General features: G+C 39.4%; 1 protein-coding gene across 2 annotated transcripts in view; it reads left to right on the forward strand.

Moving 5' to 3' along the window:
• Window positions 1-19,921: 19,921 nt before the first annotated feature.
• The window catches only part of LOC119823426 (cysteine-rich secretory protein 1-like), a 63,989-nt gene continuing 61,121 nt past the window's right edge, over window positions 19,922-22,789 (forward strand). For both annotated transcript variants that reach the window (XM_038343437.1, XM_038343436.1), the window contains exon 1: window positions 19,922-20,055. The gene's annotated coding sequence lies outside the window, so the exon portion shown is untranslated. The remainder of the gene's footprint in view (window positions 20,056-22,789) is intronic.

The raw sequence follows: 22,789 nt of genomic DNA on the forward strand, positions 1-22,789 counted from the left end.
CAGAACTTTCTGTTAAGTGTTCTACCCATTATGCACAATGAAGATTTAGGGGAAAATAACCCTACCAGGCCTCCTGGAGGAGCTGGTGGTGGTGCAGGAACAGCCATTTGTAATGTAAGAGTGAAGGCTGTTCTCTTTTAAAAGGCCTGATCAAGAACAAATACTTTCCTAGTCCCTTATCTGAGCTTTGTAAGTAACTAACTTATTTGAATGAATATGAAAATCCAGTTCGGATTTACTTCTCCTTTCCACATGGAGAAAAGGACACAGGTTTCTGTGACTAGAGCCTGGACAAGACTGGGTTTTTCAACATTCAGTCATAGATGGGGGGGAGTCTCTTAGGATCTAGGCCATCTTTAAGATAGCACTGGCAGTTGAGAGCTGCTGGAGCTGGGGGAGTCCACTAATGATTTGCTTAAGCCCTGGGATCATATACAGAACCATATGTGTAGTCTTGGTTATACCCACTGAGTTCCAAAACAACAAAACAAAAAGATGTAAACAAGCGAGTGATTTACTGTGTTTATTAATCATGGGAGTTTGAGGGAAATAAGAGAATCTGAGATGTGAGTGTGATCAGAAAGTATCATATACTTTTAGGAAATTATCAAAGAAGTTAAAAGAAAAGAAACTGTGATTGATTATAAATTATAATCACAAAGAATCATAGTTTGAAGCATAAAACATTTTCATTCACTTTTGATCAGACTGCAGTAACAAAGAGTCAGTGGCCCATGATAGTTTTATTGGGAATCCTGCCTTGAAATAACATGTACGTTTAAGGAAAGAAAGGTTAGGTCAATAGTTGGGAAGTGATGTTAATTACTAGTTACCTTATAGCTGGTTCAGAACACATTCTTTGCTGCCTCTGGCCAGTTTTAGCATTTTACAGGAAGGAGGAGAGACTGGTTCATTCTGCTTACTTACAGTTTAAGCTCTTCTTTATTTGGGTGGTTAACTGAAGAGAATTTAGGACTTAAAAGAGAGCCAAATTAAAGGCACAGAAGGTAAGATACTCCTAGTTAACTTTCATGGGAATCCAACACACTTATCACTAGGTTCAAGAACCTCTTCAGCCCTGTGTCTCCCAAGCTTTCCCTAGTGTTCTCAGGTGTCCTGCTCCTGTTCTAAGGCCATCCACCCAAAGGGGTCAGACTCTGGCCTCCAGGCAGGTCTGAGGATTCCTGCGGAGGAGTGCAGGCTCCTTCAGATTGTGCTGCCAGGTTCGCTGTGTGATATTCCATCCCGCCCTGCCCCCACCCTGGCCCTTATGTCTGGGCTGCGACCCTGGGCTGCCTGGAATCCCTGATCCTGTGCACTGACATTCCATCTGAACTGGTGAGTGAATGCAGACCCTGGGGCAACCTGCCCTGGAAGAGAGCACAGACGCCCTCCCCCCCAGCTCCCTCTGCAGGCTTGTGTCTGTTTCTCCCGTCCCTGTCTCTCCCAAGCTTTCCCTAGTTGTTCTCAGGTGTCCTGCTCCTGTTCTAAGGCCATCCACCCAAAGGGGTCAGACTCTGGCCTCCAGGCAGGTCTGAGGATTCCTGCAAGGGAGTGCAGGCTTCTTCAGATTGTGACGCAAGGAATAGGTCCTTCTCTGGCACTGGGGAGATCCAACCAGTTTCAGTCACAGCAAAGATTGGTCTAGGACACCAAGCGCCTCCGGGCTCCCTTTGAAGGAAGAGATGGGCAGGCGCCAATGCAGGAGCTCCTCCAACAACATGAAAGGCAACATGACATCACCATAATCCAGACATCCCGAAACAACAAGAATTGAACACCCTACCCCAGAAGATATAGAAGAAACCGACCTTAAACAGTACTTTATGAAAATAATAGAGGACCTTAAACAGGAGGTAAAAAACTGCCATAAAGAAATAGAGCCATGACAAACAAAAGGGTAGACGAAATAAATAAATCTCTCAAAGATACCCAAGAAAAACAAGAAAAACAAGAAAAAGCAATCAAACAGGTAAGGGAAACAGTACAAGACCTGATAAATGAAATGGCGGTATTGAAGAAAACACAATCTGAGGGACGACTGGAAATGGAAACTCTGAGTAAACGAACAGAAACTTCAGAGACAAGTATTTCCAACCGAATACAAGAGATGGAAGAAAGAATCTCGAACTCTGAAGATACTATAGAGGAAATAAATTCACAGATTAAAGAACTAAACAAATCGAACAAATTCTTAACACAAAACATTCAGGAAATCTGGGACACCATGAAAAGACCAAACCTAAGAATAATTGGGGTAGAAGAAGGAGAAGAATTACAACTCAAAGGCCCAGAAAACATATTCAACAAAATTATAGAAGAAAACTTCCCCAACCTAAAGAAGGATGTTCCTATGAAGGTACAAGAAGCCTACAGAACACCAAATAGACTGGATCAAAAGAAAGCATCCCTACGCCATATAATAATCAAAACACAAAACATACAGAATAAAGAACAGATATTAAGAGCTGCAAAGGAAAAAGGTCAAGTAACATATAAAGGGAAACCTATCAGAATTACACCTGATTTCTCAATGGAAACCATGAAAGCCAGAAGAGCTTGGATAGATGTGCTACAGACACTAAGGGAACATGGATGCAAGCCTAGACTACTATACCCAGCAAAGCTTGCTTTCACCATTGATGGAGAAAACAAGATATTCCAGGACAAAAACAGATTTAAACAATACGCAGCCACAAATCCAGCCTTGCAGAAAGTAATAGAAGGAAAATCACAAACCAAGGAGTCCAACAATGCCCACAATAACTCAGGCATCTAGCGACCCTTCACCAGCACAACTAGAAGAAGGGAAACACACAAACTCTACTACTAAAAATGACTGAAGTTAACAACCACTGGTCATTAATATCACTTAATATCAATGGACTCAATTCACCTATAAAAAGGCACAGGCTAAGAGACTGGATACGAAAACAGAATCCAACATTTTGCTGTTTACAAGAAACACACCTCAACCACAAAGACAGACACCTACTCAGAATAAAGGGTTGGGAAAAGGTTTATCAAGCAAATGGCCCTAAGAAACAAGCGGGTGTGGCCATACTAATTTCCAACAAAGTTGACTTTAAACTAAAATCAATCAGAAGAGATGGAAAGGGACACTTTATACTCATAACAGGAAAAATCCATCAGAATGAAGTCTCAATCCTGAATATCTATGCCCCTAATATAAAAGCTCCCACTTATGTAAAAGAAACACTTCTAGAACTCAAGGCAGCCATCAAACCACACACACTAATAGTTGGAGACTTCAACACTCCTCTCTCACCAATGGACAGGTCAATCAGACAGAAACCTAACAGAGAATTGAAAGACTTAATGGAGGTAATGAAACAAATGGACTTAACAGACATCTATAGAACATTCCACCCAAATAGGAAAGAATATACCTTCTTCTCTGTGGCTCATGGAACCTTTTCGAAAATTGACCATATACTTGGTAACAAAGCAAACTTCCACAGTTACAAAAAAATATTAGTAACCACCTGTGTCTTATCGGATCACCATGGATTAAAATTAGAATTCAAGAACAATGCTACCCCCAGAAAGCCCACAAACTCATGGAAACTGAACAGTCAACTACTGATCCACACCTGGGTCAAGGAAGAAATAAGGAAAGAAATTAAAGTCTTTCTTGAATTTAATGAAAACAAAGACACAACATACTCAAACCTATGGGACACAATGAAAGCAGTGCTAAGAGGAAAGTTCATAGCACTAAGTGCCCACTTAAAGAAAACTGAGAAAGCACTCATTGGTGACTTAACAGGACACCTGAAAGCTCTAGAAAAAAAAGAAGCAGACTCACCTAGGAGAAGTTGAAGACTGGAAATAATCAAACTGAGGGCAGAAATCAACAAAATAGAAACACAGAAAACAATCCAAAGAATCAATGAAACAAGAAGCTGGTTCTTGGAGAAAATCAACAAGATTGACAAACCCTTAGCCAAACTAATCAAACGGCAGAGGGAGAACACGCAAATTAATAAGATCAGAAATGAAAAGGGGGACATAACCACAGACACAGAGGAAATTCAGAGAATCATTAGATCTTACCACAAAAGCCTGTATGCCACAAAATTGGAAAATGTAAAAGAAATGGACAGTTTTTTAGATAAATACCATATACCAAAGTTAAACCAGGACCAGGTAAATGCTCTAAATCGTCCTGTTAGTCGCGAAGAATTAGAAGCTGTTATCAGAAACCTCCCTACCAAAAAGAGCCCAGGACCAGATGGTTTCAATGCGGAATTCTACCAGAACTTCCAAGAAGACCTAATACCTATACTCCTTAAGGTATTTCATAATATAGAAACACAAGAGTCACTGCCAAATTCCTTCTATGAAGCTACAGTTACCCTGATACCTAAACCACACAAAGACTCAACCAAGAAAGAGAATTACAGGCCAATCTCACTCATGAACATTGACGCAAAAATTCTCAATAAAATACTGGCAAACCGAATCCAAGAACACATTAGAAAAATTATCCATTACGATCAAGTAGGCTTCATCCCAGAGATGCAGGGCTGGTTCAACATACGAAAATCTATCAATGTAATCCATCATATAAATAAACTGAAGGAAAAAAACCATATGGTCATCTCATTAGATGCTGAAAAAGCATTTGACAAAATTCAGCACCCTTTTATGATAAAGGTCTTGGAGAGATTAGGGATACAAGGGTCATTCCTAAATATAATAAAAGCTATTTACAGCAAGCCGACAGCTAACATCAAATTAAATGGAGAGAAACTCAAGGCTATCCCACTAAATTCAGGAACACGACAAGGCTGTCCACTCTCTCCTTATCTCTTCAATATAGTGCTTGAAGTTCTAGCAATAGCAATAAGACAACATAAGGGAATCAAGGGGAATCAATTTGGAAAGGAAGAAGTTAAACTTTCGTTATTTGCAGATGATATGATAGTATACATAAGCGACCCCAAAAACTCCACCAAAGAACTCCTACAGCTCATAAACTCCTTCAGTAACGTGGCAGGTTACAAGATCAACTCCAAAAAATCAGTCACCCTCCTATACACAAAGGATAAGGAAGCAGAGAGGGAAATCAGAGAAGTATCACCTTTCACAATAGCCACAAATAGCATAAGATATCTGGGAGTATCTCTAACCAAGGAAGTGAAGGATTTATTTGACAAGAACTTTAAGTCTTTGAAGAAAGAAATTGAAGAGGATACCAGAAAATGGAAGGATCTCCCCTGCTCGTGGATTGGGAGGATCAACATAGTAAAAATGGCAATTCTACCAAAAGCAATCTATAGATTCAATGCAATCCCAATCAAGGTCCCATTAAAATTCTTCACAGAGATTAAGAGGACAATAATCAACTTTATATGGAAAAACAAGAAACCCAGGATAGCCAAAGCAATCTTATACAATAAAGGTACTTCTGGAGGCATTACCATCCCTGACTTCAAACTCTATTACAGAGCTACAGTATTGAAAACAGCTTGGTATTGGCATAAAAACAGAGAAGGTGACCAATGGAATCGTATAGAAGACCCGGATCTTAAACCACAAACCTATGAACACCTGATTTTTGATAAAGGAGCCAAAAGTACACAATGGAAGAAAGAGGGCATCTTCAACAAATGGTGCTGGCATAATTGGATGTCAATCTGTAGAAGAATGAAAGTAGATCCATATCTATCACCATGCACAAAACTCAAATCCAATTGGATTAAAGACCTCAATATTAATCTGAACACATTGAGCTTGATAGAGGACAAACTGGGAAGTACTCTACAACAAATGGGCACAGGGAACCGTTTCCTACGCATAACCCCAGTTGCACAGACATTAAGGGCAGCATTGAACAAATGGGACCTCCTGAAGTTGAGCAGCTTCTGTAAAGCAAAGGACATTGTCACTAAGACACAAAGGCAGCCTACTGACTGGGAAAAGATCTTCACCAACCCTGCAACTGACAAAGGTCTGATCTCTAAAATATATAAGGAACTCAAGAGACTAGACGGTAAAATGCCAATTAACCCAATTAAAAAATGGGGCGCTGAATTGAACAGAGAATTCTCAACAGAAAAAGTTCGAATGGCCAAAAGACACTTAAGGTCATGCTCAACCTCCCTAGCTATCAGGGAAATGCAAATCAAAACAACTTTGAGATATCATCTTACACCTGTCAGATTGGCTAAAATCCAAAACACCAATAATAACCTTTGCTGGAGAGGTTGTGGGGTAAGGGGTACACTCATCCATTGCTGGCGGGAATGCACACTTGTGCAACCACTTTGGAAAGCAGTGTGGCGGTTTCACAGGAAATTCGGGATCAACCTACCCCAGGACCCAGCAATTCCACTATTGGGAATCTACCCAAGAGATGCCCAATCATACAACAAAAGCATATGCTCATCTATGTTCATAGCAGCATTATTTGTAATAGCCAGATCCTGGAAACAACCTAGATGCCCTTCAGTGGAAGAATGGATGAAGAAACTGTGGAATATATACATGCTAGAATACTACTCAGCGGTAAAAAACAATGACAACTTGAATTTTGCAGGCAAATGGATGGAAATAGAAAACACTATTCTGAGTGAGGTAACCCAGACCCAAAAAGATGAACATGGGATGTACTCACTCATAATCGGTTTCTAGCCATAATTAAAGGACATCGAGCCTATAAATTTGGGATCCTTGAGAAGATAATAAGAAGGTGAACTCCCAAAAAAGATATAGTAATCCTCCTGGATATTGGAAGTAGACACGATCGCCAGGCAAAATTGGGAACTTGAGGGTTGGGCGAGACTGGGCCAAGGGAAGATGGGGAGAGAAAAGTGCGAAGGGGAGAATGGGGGGAACTTGGAGGAATGGGGTGCTTGGGATACAGGAAGGGTGGATATGGGAGCAGGGAAGCATATATCTTAATTTAAGGAGCCACCTGAGGGTTGTCAAGAGACTTGACCCTAGAGGGGTTCCCAGGTTTCCAGGGAGACGCCCCCAGTTAGTTCCTTGGGCAGCTGAGGAGAGGGAGCCTGAAAAGGCCAGTTCCTATAGCCATACTGATGAATTTCTTGCATATCACCATAGAACCTCCACCTGACGATAGATGAAGAAAATGACAGAGCCCCACATTGGAGCACCGGACTGAGCTCCCAAGGTCCTGATGAGGAGCAGAAGGAGAGAGAACATGAGAAAGAAAGTCAGGGCCGTGAGGGAACCTCCATCTGGCGACAGATGGGGAAAATGACTGAGCCCCACATTGGAGCACTGGACTGAGCTCCCAAGGTCCTGATGAGGAGCAGAAGGAGCGAGAACATGAGGGAGAAAGTCAGGAATGTGAGGGGTGCGTTCACTCATGGAGACGGTGGTACAGAACTAATGGGAGATCACCAACTCCAGTTGGAATGGGACTGATGGATCATGCGACCAAACCCATCTCTCTGAATGTGGCCAACAGCGGGGGCTGACTGAGAAGCAAAGGACAATGGCGCTGGGCTCTGATTCTTCTGCATGGACGGGCTCTGTGGGAGCCTTCTCAGCTTGGTTGATCACCTTCCTGGACCTGGGGGGAGTTGGGAGGACCTTGGTCTTAGCATAGAGTAGGGAACCCTGATGGCTCCTTGGCCTTGAGAGGGAGGGAGGGGAGGTATGGGTGGAGGGGAGGGGAGGGAAGGGGGAGAAGGAGGGGAGGGAAGGGGAGGGAGGGGGGAGGAGGAGGGAAGGTGATGGAAATTTTTAAATATAAAAAAATAAACCATGAGAAAAAAAAAAAGAACCTCTTCAAAGGGTAGAATGTGAAATAGTCTTCCTGGTGACTAACTCTGGTCCCTTGAAGTCTATGGGCCTTGTGAGTGCAAGTGGATTCACTTGATGCTGTGAGCACATTTTCTCAGAGCAGTCAAGACTAGAGGCAGGTCTAACATGTTAATTAACATTGGCCAGGTCTTCAAACAATGTTTGGTCTTGTCTTGTTGGAAGGCACAGGACATCCTCTCCAAGGCTTTTATATTTCCCTCACCTTGGCAGTCAACCTTTTCTAGAACAGCCTTGATATTTGTCTTGTGATCCGTAGATATGAGGAGTTCTTTCTAAGTCTGAGTCAAAGCTTAGGGTAGAGAAAATGTGTTATAACAAGGTTTATAGTAAGGAATATAAGAGTTATGCATTTGTATTTATGAAAGATGCTATTAAGATGGGAGGAGGTTGTAAACTCTGGATCCATCCTAGAACACAAAAGGAACACTGGCTTCTTGCCATCTGCAGTTAGGATATGGCTCAGTGCAAGAGCAGGGTTTCCACTCAGTACTCTACCAGGACGGTCCAACGATTTAGAGCAAATTCCCTAGGGGTTCTCAACATCCTGCTTTCAGATATTCACAGAAAATATCTTCCAGTCTATTTGGGGAAGAGGTAGAAATACAACCAATGAGTTATTAGCATTGATTCAAATTTACACATTACCTTGCAGCTGTATATATCAAGTGCAGGTTTAGAACAATGCTTGTGAATGTCTGAACAAGGTCTAAGAATGACTTTTCCCCAACAGTGTGTTGGCCCATGTCTAAGAACAATATTTTAAGCATGTGTGAACAGACACAGGGTTATTATTATATTAAAGTAGAGTTAGTCTCTCCTCCATGATCAAAGGTTTCTTTTATTTCAGAGTTTCAGAGTTCTGTCTTCATGAACCTCACCATACAGTATGACAATTGTCTGCTCCATATCTATCCCATTTTATATTCCCACGAACAAATAAACCCAAAGTTACCAATTTCTGGTAAAAAGAAGGTACATGCTAGACATCTGAAATAGTGAATCATGCATTTCATCTAAGACAAGGTTCATAATATTCTTATTAAACTCAAATTGAAGTATAAAGCATTTTTTCAAAACTGAGAGATTTTTTTTAGAAGAAAATTTAATAATTTTCTACTCCTTATACAATCTTGCTTGTATATGGAAATTCTATTGAAAAGATGTGTTTTCTATGGAGTTTCAGTGGAACTTTTATTAGGAGGGTCAAAAATTCAAATTTATTGAGAATAAAATATAAAATGTAGCATTTTAACAGAGTTCATTTTAAGTAAACAATACGCCATCAAACTTTATTAAGAACTATCTGTTGGGCTGGAGAGATGGCTCAATGGTTAAGAGACCTGCTGCTCTTCCAGAGGTCCTGAGTTCAATTCCCAGCAACCACATGGTGGCTCACAACCATCTGTAATGAGATCTGGCGCCCTCTTCTGGCATTCAGGCATACATGGGGACAGAATGTTGTATATATAATAAACAAATAATTTTTTAAAAAAAGAACTATCTGTTTTACAGAAAGAAAGAGGGGTTATTTGTGTCTACAGATTGAGGCAGACTTCACATGCTGTAGAGGTCAACTGATCATGTTTTCTGTTGGTCCTCAGCATAAAATTTATTTGAGAGAATGTCCTTAATTGACTTCTGGATTCTTTTCTTCCTCCCTCACATTTCACAGCGGTAGCACAGCAATGAAAAAAAAAAAAACCTTTATATTTAAACTCAACTTTTAATGCTTTACTGACAGACATATATTAAAGCATTTTAATGTGCATCTTTGATGCCTGGGAAGTGTCCTGCATTTGTGATGTCCAGTACCCACTTTTCACTGGTGTGTGCTATAACAGTCAGGGGTGTGGAGTGAAAACTCACTAGCTCATCTCCAAAACCCTGCTCAGTGATCCTAGGCCTCATGAGAATGCTGTCACCTCTCAGATCCTCTGGATTCCTGTACTCTCAAGGACTGTACCATCTCACCACATCCTTACATCTGAGATGATTATCATTTCAAACTTACCCTTCCCTCAGTGAGCATAGATGGCCCCAGCAGAGTTGTGAGAAACATCAATGGGAAAGAAGCCATGGCTGAAACCAGGCAAAGGAAAAGTCCTGGTTAAATTAAGCAGTCCACAGGACACAGGGGGTAACCAACACATTGATTGATGTTATGCCAAAGCAACTAGAGCTGACAAATTCATTAACAATATAAGGGAAGCATTGCTATGTGGGGTCGCTGTAGTCATTGTGCACACATTTCCTCTAATATGAATGATATGTAAATGAAAGAGGCCGACTGGTGTCCCTGATGTGTCCTCACAAAGTCTAGAGAATTTCTAGTTTCTTTCCGCAGAGTTCTATACCTCTGTCTTCAAAAGGGAAATGTGGAAAAATCAGATCCAGTTTCATTTATCTATGAAAGTTTCTTATCATTGCTTTCTCTTATTTTAATAATCCCTGATTATAGCTTTCATCAACACTGAACATGAATCAGGGTTGTGATTATGCAGATGCAAGTATAAAATCACCTTAGAAGTGTCATTTTATGAAGAGCCATTTAAAAATTTATACTTTTTAAATATACTTTAATTGTTTGCTTTCTTCCTTCAATAAGAAAATACAAACAATTAGTGAATTTCACATCTAGGCTATTTAAACTTACTCATTATTTTTAGATGGATTATTTCATATCTTTATTCAATATTAAGCACACTCCACTCGTTGCACAAAATGTGCCTTTCAATGAGTCACCAAGTCCTACATCCATTATATGCTGCCAAAGACCACTTAATGGGGATGTATTCAACTTTCTTCTGAACTCATAAATGGTTTACCTTGTAAGTTAAAGGTGTGGTATCTCATTTTGAATACTCTGTGCACATTCAAAATCCTCAAAATCATGTTTTAAGTATGTTATTTCCTTCAGATAGTTATCTGACCTACTGTCAGTGGAGAACCATTATCAGCAAAGATCTTGCACATTTTGCATATTTTCTTTTACCATTTCCTATTCCCTTTCCTCGCTTCAAACCCTCCCATTTATTCCATAATTCTCTCTGTCAAATTCACTGCCTGTTTTTTACACTGCAGTTTATGACTAATGTTTGAGGCAAAACAACCTCCACAGAGATCTGTAATCTCTTTTTTCATGGTCTTCCTTCATTGATAGTAATAACTACCAAAGAGCTAGAAATAAAAATTCTAGGCCAACATGTTTTTTTTTCATATACTCAGTACCCATATCTTCCAGAGTAACAGCCTTTATTCTTGTTCAAGGTAGATCACTAACATATGGATTGCAAGTAATGCTTTGCTCCCTGTGATACTTACTTTAGGGCCTAAATTTTAAGCAAAGTGTGTGCATACTCTTCTAATCATGGTGAGGTGAGGAAATGCAATTAGGCCAGCTGGACTGGGACTGAAAAAGCATGGGATAAAACCGGACTCCCTGAACATGGCAGACAATGAGGGCTGCTGAGAAGCCAAGGACAATGACACTGGATTTGGATCCTACTAGGCATACTGGCTTTGGTGGGGGGTAGCCTGTTTGGATGCTCACCTTCCTGGACCTGGATGGAGGGGGAGGAACTTGGACTTCCCACAGGGCTGGGAACCCTGACTGCTCTTTGGACAGGAGAGGGAGGGGGAGTGGAGGGGGAGGGGGGTAAATGGGAGGCGGGGAGGAAGCAGAAATTTTTAATAAAAATTAAAAAAAAGAAGTGATTGTTCAAGTCATCAGCTTGGTGTGTTACTCTTTATTACTTCTTTTCTTACCAGTTTCATTTTCCAAGGTTGCTGGGCAGTCCCTCCATTTCCCCATATAGCTCAAAGATATAAGAAGTGATCTGTCGCTGGCCCCTGCAGTCTTAAACTTGCTTTGCTTTCACCCTCTACAGTCTTAGTTCAAATTCTTTGTTCCAGAGATGTTCAGTTCAGGTCAGCAGGTTCCTGTGCATTTGTGGATCTCTGCATCTCTTCCTTTTATTGGGTAGAGGGAGGGTCTAGAGAATTCTGAGGCCAGACATGGATGCGCTACACCATGTGTTCTTTCCAATAGAGTGGTTTGATTGCAGTTTTGCCTGGGTTCTGTTTCTCGCTTATCAGAATATTTCAGACATTAGCCCTGAGTAATTTCCCTGCATCTGCTTAGTGGGTCAGTCATCCACTCTTATTTTTGCTGTCTTCGCTCCAGAGGATTTTCTATTGCTCCTTTTAAAAACAAGGCATGTGGAGAGGATTTTCTCTCTCTTCTCCACCCTTTTTGTATACCACTATGAGTCAGAGGTTCTTTTTCCCACTATAATTCTATTAACCAATAATATTTTTTCTTGACTTCTTTCTTATTCTGCTATTTAGTACAATGCTACCTTGCCGTCAATGCTTTTCACATTTTTGATTACACGGTTTTTCTGTTTTTTCATATTTGTGATGTTTTAGTAAATTGCTTGCTTCTATTCTACCATCTTTACCAACAAATTTTTTGAAAGAAATAATTATTCATTCTGATGTTATTAGAGATCCAGATACTTCACAGAAACATGATTTATATTTGACAGTTCATTTTCATAATATGAAGGGTCCATGGAAAAATATAATAAAATAAAACAGCAATTCAATTGAGAAATTTGGATATTATGGAAAATTCCTGAGACATAATTAAAAATGTTTTGAAGAAAATAAATGGAATATTCTCCTTGAACTAAGAGTTTCTTATTATTGGTTCATTTCAAAATTTCATTATCACTTAAGATTTTTATTAGATTTAAAGTTAACTTGCCAAGGCATTACATCAAAACTATATATGGTTAAAAAATAACAATCACAATTCGGTGTTTATTTAGAAGAGATATTTGTGAATACATTAATATTATCTGATATGCTTATATGTAGATTTATGTATAATGGCTTGCATAATTGTAGTAATTTTTCAATTATAGGTGCATTTAAAGTATTTAATTTTTTACCAGTCAAAGAAAAGAATTTAAAAGTGGAAATTAACATGTAGCCACAAGAAGGCAACATTACTTTCAGTCTGAGGGGTGGTTTTGTTCTGTTACCATTTAACTCAATTTTTGCTTCTACTAGAATATGATAATTTATTTTCTACACATATGTAATGAAATTACCCATATTAAAGTAATTATTTATACAACATAAGAAAATGAAGGGTCATTAAATAAAAATACAGACCTTTTCTTTCCATTATTTTTACTTTGGCATAATTTCCTATTTTGTAAAGAATATTCCAGATAATGTGGTGAGTCAAATGGAAATCTTCAAATCTACATGAGTTCATGTTAAAACTAGGGATGCAGGAACACTGGAATATAAGACAGAATGTGAGAACCACCTGCTTAGTAGGTGACAAGCTGGGAGGGATCATTGCTTTGATAAGGGCAGAATATGTTTGGATTGGCAAGTTTTTCCACAGAGTGCAGGACATCCACTGAAGTGGTCCTTTCTTCCCTGTGAAATATTTCTCTAGGGAGCCAAAAGGGCAAGAGTGGGTTCATCTGTACTTCTCTGTCTCACCATGTTTCTCAAATGTCAGCCAACTTTTCTGTTGTTTTTGGACAAATTCTACATATCCCTGCACTTCCTTTCTAATCTCCAGTGAAAATTTCCAAGGCTTTTATGTTTGTGACACTAAAATTCTTTATGTGACACATTTAATTATTAAGATATTTTCATTTAACTTTTAATTTGTCATTTTTTTTCAAATGTTTGTGAAGAACAATACTTTCTAAAGGGTCCCTGTGTGTACACTGGGAGATCAGAGGTGCTATTGTGTGTGTGCATGTTCTTGTGTTTGGGTGTGATGCCATGATCCCTAGCACATGTATGGAAATCAGAGGAGAGCCTTTGCATGTCCAAGCATTTCTCCGTGTCTTCTTCTTTAAAATTGCAATTAAACAGATTTTATTATTAGAGTATTTTAGGTGCATATGAAAATATATAATATAAGCCTTCTGTATGCTTCTGCCGACCAATATATTCTCCCACTTCCTCATCAATATCCTTCACAAAATTCTAAAATCGGTGTCATCAATCAGCCTATATTCCCTATTGTCATGTAAAATCCTTGTAATATGTATTAGAACTCAGTCTATGGTTTTTGGCATGTGTGTTAATTGCATCCACTACACAAGCAGTATAAAATATATTTTTATTACCTTTGAGGTCCTGCAAGTTCTGCCTTTTTTATCTTTACTTTCCCCACTTCCCACCTCCCTGATTCTTTTGACCATTTACACAGCTTCTCCTATCCAGAATGTCATGCAGTGTGTCACCTCTGCAGACTAGAATCTTCCATCTAATAATATGAATGTATTTATCACTTGTATTTTCAAAGCTTGAGCATTCAGTTTGGTTTAGCATTGAACAACATTCTGTTGTTTAGACTAACTGCAGTTCATTAAAAGACTTCCAGACAGATGTCATTAAAAGACATCCAGACAACTTCCAAGTCTTTTCAGTTATGAGTCATTATATTACTATTATCCATACAGATCATTTAGAGTGTAGATGATATTAAAATGCCTTGGATGTTTCCCAAAAGTTATGTCTACTTGATCATATGTTAAAACTACATTGATAGGTTTTATTAGAGATTGCCAAAATGTATTCCTAAATGGCTTATATTTTGCAAGAACATTGTAAACGAATTAGCTTTCCTATTGTATTAAGTCCTTCAAGCACTTCGTGGGGCGATACTATGGAGTTTTTTTTTCAAAAAGTTCATTTTTAAAAATTTCAGTTCTCTTTGGCATTTTATCTGAGCACTATTTTCTGAGCCGTAGGTGTGGGACTGGTGTTTGGTAGCCTCTGGTTTTCTATAGTGGACTCTGTGCAAAGAGAAGATTTGCTGATGAATAGTGAAGTCTCTTTTCTCTAGAACTAATGTTTATAGATTGTTGTTACTGATTTTACTTTCTTGTCCTTGGATGCCTTTTTGATTGTTTGTTATCTTTGTTTTCAACTTTTTATTACATTTCGGTTTTGTTTATTTATGTGTGCTTTATGTAAAATAATGTAAAATTGTGTGTGTGTGTGTGTGTGTGTGTGTGTGTATTGTGCATGTTTCTGTGTCTGGGTGCAAATTTACTGCGAACCTTTTAGCCTTTTTTGACCACAGGAGCTAACTTTACACTGTTAAGCTACACCTGGACCCTTCGCATGCTCTGTAGGCTGGCTCCACCCACTCTAGGATCCTAAAAGCAAAGCCCAAAGCTTGAGGCCTGGTTGAAGCTGTGTGACCAGAAACTGCATTCAAACCCCAGAGCTCTATAAAGCTGATGCGATGCTTGCATATGGCAGGAGCTTTTTACTTAGTTGTTTCTATTTAGCATGAAAAAATGCTCTTTTAATGCTCTACTGTACAGCAGGGTTTCTTAAAGGAGAACCCTGCCTCTTTAGCTTTCTCAGAATTTACATGGAAATTTGAGTCTCACATTGGTACGCCAAAATATAGTTGTTTGTTTATTCTTTTACTCTTTACTCTTTTAGTCTTTGGGAGACTGCCACCCAGCTTCCAAATAAATCACTCACTCCGAGGTTTACCCTTACTAACAAAATGCCTGGCCTTCACTTGACTTGTTTCTAATCAGCTTTTAATTTAAATAATCTCATCTACTCTTGCTTCTGGACTTTTTCCTTTACTTACTTCTTCATATCTTACTTTGATTCTTATTCTGTCGCTGGCTGTGTGGCTGGGTGATTGGCCACTAATTTCCTCTCTCCTTTGCTTGTTCCCTCTCCTCTCTCCTAGACTTCTCCTATTTAAACTCTCTCTGCTAGTCCTCCCTATCCTTTCTCCTGCCTCGCTATTGGCTATTCAGCTCTTTATTAAACCGTTAAGTGTTTTAGACAGGTTAAAAAAAAAAATCACAGCTTCACAAATAAACAAATATAACATAAACAAAACAACACATTTTTACATCACTAAACAAATGTTCCACAGCATAAACAAAAGTAACACACATTAAAATAATATTCCACAACTCTACTGTGTTAGTCAACTGCATCACACAGTTTTTTTCTGTTCTAAAATATATTTTAAGAACTTCACACATAAGCAATGTATTTATATAACTTCCTTTATTTTCCTCCTCCCCTTTCCAAACTCATACTCCCTCCCTTCCTCAATGGATATACTACTTACTGAGTCCATTTAGCATTGGTTCTATGGATACGTGTCCAGGGTTGACCAGCCGAAAGTGAGTAACCCACGCAGAAGCTCCTCTCTGGAGGACACTAATTCTCTCCCAGCAGCCACTGGCCTCCTGCAGCTTTTCGTTTCATTAGTTTTCAACCTATTCCACAATGTTGGACCTCATGGGAATTCTCCAGTCTGCATCAGCATGTCAATTAATGGTGTCATCATGTAGGTCTTATTCAGGAAATCTTCTTGTTGAGCTTTGTGTTGCAGTTCTTCTGTCGTGTCTAGAAGCTCAAGGCATTCTGAACCTCTGACCCTCAGAGTGTTTCTGGTCCCTTTGTGGGATATCCCCTGAAGCTTTGATGTAGTGACACGTTAAAGATGTATCTATTGGGGTAGGCACCTCATGGTTAATTTTCTGCATTCCAGTAAGTTGTAAATATCTGTAAAAGTTTCCATCTGTTGCAGTAAGATGCTTCTTTGATACTAAGCTCATCAGTGAGTTTAAAGATTTTTAGAATACTATAATGTTAGCAAATTGGGAGTTCTACGTTCTCTTCTAGGGTCTATGACCTCTATAACCATGAAGAGTTGGCTATGTCATAACTAACGGGTGTGAATTTCATTCCATAGACTATGATTTCTCTCAATTAGACAGCTGTTGTTTTATCCCAAGACAAACAGTCACTATTGGATTGTTGAGTATTTCTTGCTGAACCAATTGTTACTATGGTTTATGAGTTACCCAGTTGTATAGGATCTGTTTTCCCCACTTGGCAGCTTATATAATGGCTTCGTACACAATGAGAGATATTCCTCAGAGAGGAGGCTACCAGCTTGAGTTCTAAATCAATTCCTTCAAGTCCATGTACAAATCACATAATGTCTTCAGAAATACCGGTCTTTTTCCAACATCTGAAAGTAACCCGTGCAATGACAAGAGCCCATATGGTTTATGAAGACAACTGCATTCCTTCATTCAAGAACTGGAGTGAAGGATTCCCAGGGCTGACACTGGCATTAGATAGTTCATGATCCTTGGTAAAAGAACCATAAAATCATATAATGTAACTCCAATAAATATATATAATCACATATGTATAGATACATATATTATGTATATTATTTGTTTACACCATGTGGTGGTTCTATTGATAATTTCTCCCAAAGGTTCTGGTTCCCAGTTTATGGTACTGACTGGGGAAGTCTAGGAGATGAACCACTGATGGAATAAATAAGTTACTGGATCAAGAATTGAGGTTCCAATTTGCGTCTTCCCCAGTGATTTTTTTTTCCTGCTTACTGTTTGAGTTCATTCTCCAGGTCTTTTACCTCTGTTTTGCCATCATGGACTCCTGTGATTTTGGAATTACAAACCCTAATAAAGCCCTCTCCTCTAAGTTGTTTTGATTGTGGCACTTTACCAAAAGGTGGAAGAGTAAAGGATACATTATCTTGCTGTTATTTATCCGTCCTCCCTTCAGTCCCACTTTTTTACCCTTTTATCCCTCCCAGCTAAAGTCCCCATTTTCTCTTATTATTTTTGTAGCACCCAAATCATTCTACCACCTTATATTCCCTAGAGCTCTTTCTCCCTTCTTGTCCTCACGGTCTCTTTCTTCTTTCCTACTTTCTTCATTCACATCAACTTGTATACTGAAATCTAAAGATTTGAAATTAGTATCTACAAATAGGAATGAATATGGATCTGGATTACCCCCACTCAGTATGTTTTCCAGTTCCTTCTACTTACCTGTAAATATCACCATTTAAATAGTCATTCTAGCAGAGTATAATTCCTCTGCATGTATGTACCATGCTTACTGCCTCTTTCATGTCTTCAATGACTTACTGATCATTTCCAAGTGCAGTGTTTTATCTCTACATGTTCTTTTTTTTTTTTTTTTTTGTTTTCCCAAGATATAATTAAGAACAGAGCACAGGCCAAAATGTCTGATTCCCACATCTTTGCAGCTCATCCATCTACAGCTTACAAGCATGCTTCAGTTGGATAAAATATTATAAATGAGCGAGACATTTTTCTTTTTAGGAAGAGTTCAAAGCACCATTCTTTGGCAGCTCTCAGAGTAGAGGCGTCAGCGATGTCTTCGCAGGCACTGACTGGCGTACAGTCATGTGCACAGCTCTGTTTGCAGGGTAGTGAATGCAGAGCAGCCACTTGGCACTACCCGTAAGATGCAGGCAAGACAAATAGCACGCTGCGTCTCCTGGGCAAGCTGACTCATGGGAAAACCTACAGAATCCATCCAGAAACAGGGCTTTGCTCTGTGCAGCTAGGTCCTGGAAACCTGACCTGGGTGGCAAGGAAAGACAAGACAGACACAGAAAAGCTGGGATCCAGGTGGACGGGACTCTCCAATATAGTAGCCACGTGCTTATTATGCACAGGTGAACAGGAAGGTGGGGTTATTACACACAGCGGAACAAGGAGACAGGTTTAGCCAATCTCTATGGGGCTGAGACGCACAGCCACGCCCATGTTAGCAATCCACTCATTTAGGATTCTGCGTTCTCTGCAACAGAGGCTAGGGATTTGGGGCACTTAGGTGGTGTCTCAAATTTGGAAGCAATGACGGAGAGCATGGTATGTATGACCTGTCTCCCTGGCTAAGCCAGCCTTCCTTGTGTTCTACTCAACCATCATTCTGAACATATACTCACACTTCTGCAAGACTGAACTTAAAAATCTACGTGTCTGTTGCTGGGTCCGAACATCTTCCTCGGGGGAAGAACGTGTGTGTGTGTGTGTGTGTGTGTGTGTGTGTGTTCTTATATGTTCTAAAACCTTTCGCTTGTTAATTTCTAGTTTCATCCCCTGCCTTTTAAATATTTTTTCCATCTGAAACATATTTCGTTTTGGATAAAGTTCTGAGTTTCTGATAGATGTAACCTGCTGTTTCTGGGTGGAATATTCTCTCTGTACTTACCTGGTGAGGACATTTGATGTATAATGCAGTTTTAGTTTGAAACACCTGTGATAATTTTTGTTGTCAACACTAAGTTATTTATATGATTAATTGTATATGTGTGGTGGTGTTCACATCTAATACTGTTGCAAAACATAGGCCCCTTCAAGCAGGGTTCCTAACATGCAGGAAGCAACTCCCTCCAGGCAACCCAGTGACAGCTAAATGACTGTGTTACTTGAGGGCAAAGGAGAAAACACCTACATGCCCTAAGGGCTGCTTCTCTGGCACCTGCATGCATTTGGCAATGGTTGTTGTCATAGCAATTCTCCTAGTGTACTTGTTCTTCATGTTCTTTTCTCCTTCCGCACCAGTGGCTTCTGAAAATATGGATGTGCTGTACAATAATACGAGTCTTCCCAATCTAATAGATTGGGCAGGCATTAGAGCTAGAAAGCGGGTCATGGGAAAAAACTAACTAATGAAGAAATTGAGGAAATTTGGGGAAAACGCGGAAATTGTTTTTTCCTTGATTATGAAACTTCGCAAAAATAATTATACTGAAAAAGAAAGGAACCTGTCTCTGATAAATAAGGTTTCTGAAGAACTTAGGTCTTTAGGGCTGACTGCCTACAGCTTTTAAATCGAAATGATATGTATTGGAGTTGTGAGGACCAACAATGGGAAAGGTATAATAATAGAGCAAAACCCACTGAGCTATGCTTCTTTAAACCGCAGGTAGTTACCTTCTGTGGCAAAAGCCTCAGAAGTTGTTTTATGATTAACTCAGCCATGAATTAAGAATATAGTGGCTGGCATGGGGCTTGGGAACTGGGGAAATGTGATGATGAATGATGATGTTCTGATTTCAAAGAGTCCTTGTACTTTTGTGAACTGCTTTGCCCATGTAATGATTAACCTGTGACAAGAAGAAAGAATCATTTTCCTTGTTTAAAATTCACAATAAAAGACTGAGGTTTGAAGCTCAAGTCAGAAAGGAAAGAGAGAGAGAGAGAAGAGAAGAACCTGACCTGCAGCTGATAGCCTGTCACCTAGCATCAGAATCCTGTGTTCGTGTACTCACATCGCCTTCCAGACATCTGAGATCAAGACCGACGTACTTCTCTGCCGAGGCTGGTCCTTGGCAATACACTACAGGTTTTGTTATATTTCTTTTTCCTTCTGGGGATTCTTTGATTGTTTTTAGATGCTGTATAACTGATCCTGAAATCATTGAATTTATTTTTAGCTTGCTAACTCTTCATTTTTCCTTTAATTCAGAAAGATCACTTCCCAAGTTATGGTAATATTGATTAGTATTGCTTCATTCAATGGTCTTCTGACTCTGAGTTTCTATTCAGATATCTGCTGTCATTCTGATTGGTTTGCTTTATAAGTAAAGGTGGCTTGAACTGGTCTTTGTTCCTTCAGTTCTCTTGGGATTTTAAGTGTAATGCACCTTGGGTAGGTATGTTACTGTGTTGGCAGAGATTGCTCTTTTGTTTCCCAACTGCTCAGATCTGAATAACCACACAGAAACTGTATTAATTATAGCACTGCTTGACCAATAGCTTAGGAATATTCCTGAATAACTCTTATATCTTAAATTAACCCATTTCTATTAATCTGTGTATCATCATGGGACTGAATTTTCCCAGTGACTGTCTCCTTTGGCAGCTATATGGCGTTTCCCTAACTCCATCTACTTTCTCTCTATATCTCTGTTCAGATTTTCTACCTAGGTTTACTCTACTAAGCCATTGACTGACACAGCTTCTTTAATAACCAACGGTAATAAACATATTCATAGCACACAGAAGGAATCCCACATCATTACTGATTATATTTGGTTGGTGTTCCAAATGTCTTCTTTACTTGGACATAAACATTTTTTGCAAGAAGAGGGAAATTTTGTATTTTTTTCCACTGAATAAGTCTCCTATGACTTTAGTTTATACTTCCATAACACCTCCTATCAAGATGCTCTGTTGTCCTACCTCAGTTTCTCCTTACCTTCTTTTTGTCACACCCTTGCCCTCAACTCACATGGAAGAACCTGGCTGCACCAGAGGTCAAACTCCTGGTAGGTTGCCCAGCCTCAGGGACCACTCCCAGACTCTCAGTGTTTGCCTACCCTACTACCATTCTTTCTTGAAGGCATATTCGACCGGTACGCTAGAATTAACCAGACCAGCTCAAAACAACAGATATAATTTAATAATTGAAAACGGGGAAACTCACACGATTGGGGTAAAAGTTCCGAGGTCCAAAACGGGTTTGGTGAACACCTCACAAAGAGAGCAAGCGCACCTGGATTCCCAGGTTTTCTTCCCTGGCCCCAGGCGGCCACACCCTAGCCAAATGTGATTGGCTGAGCTTCCCCATCACTTTCTTACCTTCTTCATTGCCTTGTCCCAGCCCACCGTCAGTCAGAGACCCTTTTCTAAGATATAGGCCACACTTGTTTTGAAATAGGATATTTGTTAACTATGTCAAGATGCCTCACATTTACTTGGGTTGCAGAATATTACTTAACTATGTAAAAATGTGTTGCTTTTGCTTATGCTGCATTTGAATAGTTAAGCAAATGTGGGTTGATTTTGTTTATGTTGCATTTGTCTTAGTATGTAAAGTTGTGTTTTTATTTCATCTTTCCTGCCTAAGGTACCTCTTTGGACCAATAATAAGCAATAATAAGCTGAACTGCAAATAGTTAGACAGAGGAGTGATAGGCAGCTCTGGCAGGCAGAAAGAAAAGTGGGCCAGCATGCTAGGGCTAGTCAGCTGGGGTCCAGTCAACCAAACACAGAAGCTATAAAGTCGGATATACAGAATGAAAGATAGGTAAAAAGTCTCGAGGCAAAACTTAATTGGGGTTAAACAGTTTAAAATAAGTTGAAAAAGCTATCTAGAAATAAGCCTAAACTAAGGCCAAGCATTTATAATTCTTAGTAAGTCTGCATGTCATGATTTGGGGGCTGGGAGTCCAGGAAAGCCTGCAACACATTCTGGATTCTAGAACTCCAGGTAGGCCTCCTGTCGGGGGATAACCCTTACTCTCTCAGTTCAGGCCTCCCATCCTATCATTAGTTCTCCCCCCCCCCCATTTTTCCTTATCACCATGTCCCAACCCCTAACTCCAGAGGAGATGCCCTGCTTGACCAGAGACCATACCAACCATCAGAAGTCCAGTCCCAACTTCTGCTAGAAAACCTCTGCTCAACCACAGGTCACACTAATAAAAATCAAACATATCATTACACAGAATTTCACAATGGACACTCTAAAGACAGAACAGCCTGGATAACTGTCCTACAAACTCTAAGATACCACGGGTACCAGCCTAGACTATAACATCCTGGAAAAATTTCAATCACCGTAGATGTAGAAAACATGATATTTTATGGCAATGTCAAATTTAAACAATATTCCTGCACAAATCTGGTCCTACAGAGAATACTAGAAGGAACTATCTAATACAGGGTGGTTAACTAGACCCACAAAATGCTGGAAATAAATAATCTAAGACCATGAAAATCAAAACAAAGGAACACACAAACCACCACCACTACCACCAACAAAAATAATAACAATAAAATAAAAGGAATTATCAATTTCTTTCACTAATATCTCTCAATATAAATTGACCCAATTCCACAGAACACTATAAAGACTAACAGAATGTATACAAAAGCAGAATCCATCACACTTTTGCATAAAAGGAATATACTTCTACATCAAAAATAGAAGTTACCTCAGAGTAAAGGTTTTGAAAAAGATTTTCCAAGCAAATGGTCATAAAAGGCAAAGTTGTGTAGCCATTTTAATATATAACAAAATAGACTTCAAACACAAACTAATCCAAGGAAAAAGGTAAGGACACTTCATAGTC

Source organism: Arvicola amphibius, chromosome 9, assembly GCF_903992535.2.
Source record: "Arvicola amphibius chromosome 9, mArvAmp1.2, whole genome shotgun sequence".
In the NCBI taxonomy this organism is placed as follows: domain Eukaryota; kingdom Metazoa; phylum Chordata; class Mammalia; order Rodentia; family Cricetidae; genus Arvicola; species Arvicola amphibius.